The 6,130-nt window shown below is 40.5% G+C and overlaps 1 long non-coding RNA gene across 1 annotated transcript; it reads left to right on the forward strand.

Moving 5' to 3' along the window:
- Positions 1-132: 132 nt before the first annotated feature.
- On the forward strand, positions 133-1,110 carry LOC121396598. Its single transcript, XR_005963091.1, has 2 exons — positions 133-254; positions 344-1,110. It is a non-coding gene; the product is annotated as an uncharacterized LOC121396598 (long non-coding RNA).
- Positions 1,111-6,130: the final 5,020 nt, after the last annotated feature.

The following is a 6,130-nucleotide window of genomic DNA, read 5'->3' on the forward strand; positions in this document are numbered from 1 at the left end:
CGGGAGACACTTCGAGCGCTCCGGAACCGACAGTCACCGAACGGCAATATCGGCGGGAGCGCGCTTCACACGGAAACTGCGCCGAGAAAGAGAAGCGGGCGGGCCCGACACGCAGTGCATTCATACAGGAGCGCGGGCGGGCCTAACCATCTGCACTCACACAAGCGCGCGGGCGGGCCCGACAAACTACAGGCTGACACACGCGGGCGGGAATATCTTAAAGCCGCAAACGGAGATAAATAGGGCGCCGACGGGTGTGTGACTTTATATCGACACCATTTATAAGAAAATGCTCCACAACTTCCGCGTGGGACAATCTAGAAAACGCGCTTTTTTTTTATAGATATGAACAGGAGCGGGCGGGCCCGAGAAACAAAAACCAGCTTCACGGACTGACGAGCTTGGAACGGAGAAACATAACATTTATACAGCGGGAGGGAAATAGTTTATTGATACTGGAGAATAGAGAAGACCAATTAATTTTGCCCACACTGCGCTGAATCCAGTTACTAATCGCCCGATTAGGCTGCACTTTCCCATAGTAAAGCCGCGCCCTCTGCTGGGGGATTTCTGACTGTTGTGACGCGCGTGCACGAGCCCTACCCCACCCTTTAGTCAGACAAAGCAAGAGCGCGGGAACTGGGAGCGACTGTCTGAGAGGGCGGAGTTAAGAGCTGTCAGGGCGGGGGAATTGTGGGTAGTTTGGAGACTGCCAGGCTACAGAAACAATAAGATTTTGAATCCTGACAGATGTGAGCTAAATAAATATTATATTCCGCTGCATTTCTGCCTTTACTCCGACCAGTACAGTGTCCCTAATAATAATGATCAGTATGTAGAGCTTAAGCTCCCTCAAAACCTCAACAAAATGGCGCTGGCCTGTACAGATTTTATATTCTGAGGTAAATTTGAGTCCAGAATGACTGGAAAATATGTAAAATGGTCTTGAACCGCTTTCTTTGCGTATGATACGTCCGGAGATCCTTTGCTTGGTGTGTAGCCGAAAGGCAGCCTTTTGAGAGGGGTGTCAAATGCAAAACTCCACGTCTAGTAACCCCTAGCAACGGACGTTTCTTGTCTTATTGGTTCATCAGGGTTGCCAGGTCTAATTCTCAAAAGCAGCTAAAAAACCAGAGGCGCTTCAAAAGTAGCCCAAATATATGTGTAGTGAAAAAAAGTTTTAAATAATAAATGACTATAGGCACACATACACCTTTTTCAAATGATCACAAATTTTTCCATGAAGTAAAATGGGGCAGATTCGCCCATCACCAGAGGCGTAACTACAGAGGGGGGTACAGGGGTCCCATAAGGCCCTAATTCATATACAATCTCTGTAAATATTGGTAAAACAGGTCAACCTCTGGACATTTTGGTGGCCAGCAGATTTTTGCCCTAAAATTGTCTGAAATTGAAGAAAGTCACCAGAAAATGCGAGAGTGACGGGAGACTGGGGTACAGAGCCCAAAATCTCCTGACTTCTTCACAAGTCAGCCCCATTGCATGCTGGGCATTGTAGTCTTACATTAAACTTGGCAGATGGTAAATTGTTAAACAAAAACTACATTACCCAACATGCATTGGGAGACGCAGGCTTGACACGTTAGGGCAAGAAAGTACCAACCAGCCAAATGCTCAAAAACTAGGCCAAATCAGTGCATTGGCTTGTTTGTACTTTCAAAACCTTCCTGGGTTTTAAAAGGGAACAATCACGAAAATGAAAATTTAATATATGTTCCATCATACTGCAATAAGAAACTTTGTAAATACAATCAATCAATTAAAAATTCTGCAGTTTCTGCAATAATTAAGTTTATATTCACTGTCCCTCTCTCAGTGGGATGTCAGATAGTCATTGACAGTTGCATCCAATATATCTTAAGCTGGCCATAGACGCAAAGATTTGATCGTACGAATCGAGGATTCGTACGATATTTGGACCGTGTGTGGAGAGTCCTGACAGTTTTCGTCCGGCGGAGATCCGTTATTTGGTCGATCGGACAGGTTAGAAAATTTCTGTCGGCTGCCGATAATGTCTCTGTGTGTATTGCCGATCGTACGATTTTCAGTGGGAGACTGTCACTAGCTTTGTCTATCGTATGATTGCTGTCAGGGGCAGAACATTGGCTGATCTTTTCTTTACTCTATTTGATCTGACTGGTAAGACTTTGATCCGAATGGTTAGTGGCAAGTCGGGAGATGGGGAAGTCCGATCGTACAATGATTCGTACGATCGGATCTTTGCATCTATGGCCAGCTTTATAGGGGGCTTTCTTTCTTAGCAGATTAGAGTTCACTCAAATTACTGATTCCAGTACAAACAAAATAACTGCTTTTTGCACAAATCCTGCATGTAGAGAGACATGATGTCTGGTGATTTAAAAAAAGTGAGCTCTAATACATCTTCTAGGAAAGGGAGCCCCCCCTTATAAGATATATTGGATCTAACTGTCAGTGAATATCTGACACCCAACTGCCACATGAAGAGAGAATGAAGAGAAACAGATGCTGAGAGAGGAATAGTGAAGATAAACTTGATTATTCAGAAACAGTGCAGAATATTTAATTGATGGTAGTTAGAAAGTATGAGGAAGCTTATATTACATTTTCATTTTCACAATAGTTTCCCTTTTAGGGCATTTTTATAATGGTAATTCATTAATTGGACTGAAGGCTATTGAAAGCTGTTTCCATTCTCTGCACTCTTGGCTTTGACTCCTGAAACATGTTGAAAGCCCCCATCTGATTAACAGACCTGGCGGAGATATGACTCCTGTTACATTGTTATAAGAGTTTAATGAATGTATATTGAAAAGTTTCTTGAAGTTGCGTCGGCCAACATGTCTTAATGGAATCAAATTAATTCTGATGAACTTTCTTAAGAAGCACACGGGCAGATATCACTTGCAGACTGAGTTTATATATGTAACAGCACAAAGTCATGTGATGGACAAATGCTTATTATTATCCCTCTACTTTCCAGATTGTACCTGAAATGAGCCATGGGTTGCGCCTTTTCTTCTTTACCGACTGGAAAGAACTTTCTGGATCTATTATACAGAACTGTAGGAGAGTGTTTGCCATTCACCTTTCCCACTTACAATTAAAGGCAACATTCAATATTGAGCTTTTTTTGTTGTAAAACTTCAGTAATGCACATCAGCATTTGGATTTGGGAACCTTATTTATGTATTTAAATGACCAGGAGCTGCCATACTTGTTGAAAGAACCAGTTATTTATCATTTCTCCACTGAAACTATGGCCCCAGTTGATCAGACTGTCATTAATAAGTGGTAGAATGTCTTCTTGGTTTTAGCAGCATCTCTTAGATAATAAGATAATTGTTTGATTAACATGGCAAGAATAAAGATTTAAGAGATACCGAAAGCTTAAGAAAAAATGATAGGTATATATATCTGCAGTAGATCCCCAATTTGACATTTTTCAGCGAACCTTGTAAAAAAAAACACAAGGGGAAAACCTCAGTTTGTTTCTGTGGGACTAGGTAAAAACAGTAACAATTCCAGGTAAGTTTAAATTCAGGGTTCTGCTGTAACTGGGAGTTGGAGTAGTTGCATGATGAAAACTGGATTAACAACAAAGTTAAAAGAGAGTACCCAAGACTCGATTGAATTTAACTATATAAAGATGCTTGATTTACTAGAGATGTGGCACCATACAATAATATTACTGCCCATCACACATCATCCATGCCCATGCAACCAATTTGTACCTTCACCGTGGTGATGGACGTGCATCATGATATAGGAAAGTTGCTTCTCTGATGCACAATATCTGTAATATCCCAGTAAGGCAGTTGTATTTAGGCTTCCTAGGTTGCGTTGAGGTCTAATATTTGGGCACCCCTTTCTTCTTTACAAGAGTCACAAACTATAGGCATCACATTATCATTTCCCTCAAATCCTACACTGGTCTTTCCCAGAAGACTTCTTTAATATCCTAATGGATCTTGTTCTTACGCTCTGCTAGTAAATCAAAGTGTCGGTGCTTCAATCCTCATTAGGGTTACCACAATCCCTCTGGAAACTCAAATAGTCGTATTTTTGAGGAGAGCACTCAAAAGCAAAATTCACTGCAACATATATTTATTTAGAGACTACATATAACACAGCGTTATATGAGGAGGGCTCTTCTCAAAAATAAGACTATTTGAATTCTTTTTTGTCCTATCATTGCAAATATAATAGGTACATGAGCTATTTCATAGAGCCGTGGTTGCTGGAGTTGTTCAGTTCAAGTTCCCATTTGATGTCCAGCCTTTGGTCAGGACCTCTCTTAACTCATAATAAGGTCATGGATATAAGAAGAAACCACTTTATCAGCCATTCAGTCTTAAGTAAGGCAATGATTTGAAGCCAAATCTACCCTTAACTGCTCTTCAAGTTAGACTTTAAGGAGCATCTAGGAGAGGAAGTAAGCATTTTCCCCAAATATGACCCTAACTGGCCTTTAGTTTTAGTACCAGTGCTTCAGACCCCCTGGGGGTTTGCCCTTCTGGCTTAATTGTGTAAGACACCCATAGTCTGAGTAATTCTAAGCCACCTTTTATGGCAAGGGTACCTCTGTCTTATGCCATTACCACCAGGACCCTGAATTAGATGTTTAGTAAATAATTGTCTCAATATATGAAAATACAATACACTTTGGGTCCAGCTTGTTGGATAGCAGTACAAAATGGCATTTTTGGTTTTCACATGACATTCATACTTTGTCACCAGTGTGTCAGATTTGGCCCATGAAGAAATCCAGTTCTGACACTTTGGTAGACTTGCAGTCTCAGGCTGCTTCTGCTGGGGGGATTTCTAACCAAAGGTATGTGATCAGTTGCCCATACAGAGAGATATAATTAGGTTATTTTATTTTTCCTGAAGAATAAAAGCTTGCCCATTCCATCCAGAACACAGTAAATCTCTTATTATGTAGAAATTAAAGGGAAAGTCACCTTTTTACTGATTTCTTTGGTCACTCTACCATATATATATATATTTTTTCCCCAGTGCTACAGCTTTGATATTAAACCTACATAAACACAATATGAGCTCTCCCCAACTTCTTAGACTAACCATCATTGCATGTCAGGGGACATATCTATATTATAATGTAGCCTACAGGAGTCAGACCAAATGGAAATTCATTGGTCCTCACTCCAAGCAAACAAATTAGAAAACGACACAGTTGAATTTCTTATTAAGATTATTTTTTTATTATTATAAGATACAAACATGAAATGATGACAATGAAATCAATGAGCAGATTAGAAAATCCCACTGGGTATATAGGTTTGCATAGGTTATAATGATCCAATACCTTTCCCTGGGGCCAAAAGTTCAGGTGAGCCTGATTCAGCCCAGCATGTTGGTGTCCAAATTGGGCAAAGATCATTTCTTCATTTTCCTGGTTCACAGCCTGGTTAGGAACATTTACTTTCCGGCTCTTCTGTACACACTAGAAGATCTTTTCTTTAATAAAATTGGGAAAATAGTGGGAGAGGGACATGAGCCTCATCCATAAGGTTTTCCAGTTTTTGCCTGAACCTTTAAGTCTATTGATTTCAGCTCTTGTCTCAGCTATTGCTTTGTTCAACTGATACACAGTCTCATGCATGGTCTGAACCTTCAGAATGGCTTCCTGCTGTTGAAGCTGCATGGTCATGATATTTTCTGTTAATTTGGCGGCCATGTTTCTTGTTATTTTCAGAAACTGCTCCTTCTCTTTTTTCTGCTTCATCAGATCCCTCACTATGTATTCCTTCTCCCAGAGCTGGGATCTGGATAGGTCCTCAATAAATTCATCTAAGGACAAATCTGATGTTTTTGACTTATCAAATGTGTTTTCCTTGACATCTGTATCCATGATGCTATTCCTGCTGAAAGTAGCGTATTCATTAAAGACTCTCCAGTTCCAGCCAGTAACACATCCGATCAAGATAGCAATTACAAAAAAGAAGAGGATGAGTGATTTTGAGATAAAAGATCTGGCATGGTAATTCTCATTCTGCTTGTTTGTCTTGATCCTTTGCGGAAGATGTAAAATCTTAAATTCAGGTTGGGCTGTAGAAACAATGTTATGTCTTATTTTCTCTTTATAAGCCTGTATACGGGCACTTCT

This window comes from Xenopus laevis, chromosome 7S (genome assembly GCF_017654675.1).
Source record: "Xenopus laevis strain J_2021 chromosome 7S, Xenopus_laevis_v10.1, whole genome shotgun sequence".
Classification (NCBI taxonomy): Eukaryota; Metazoa; Chordata; class Amphibia; order Anura; family Pipidae; genus Xenopus; species Xenopus laevis.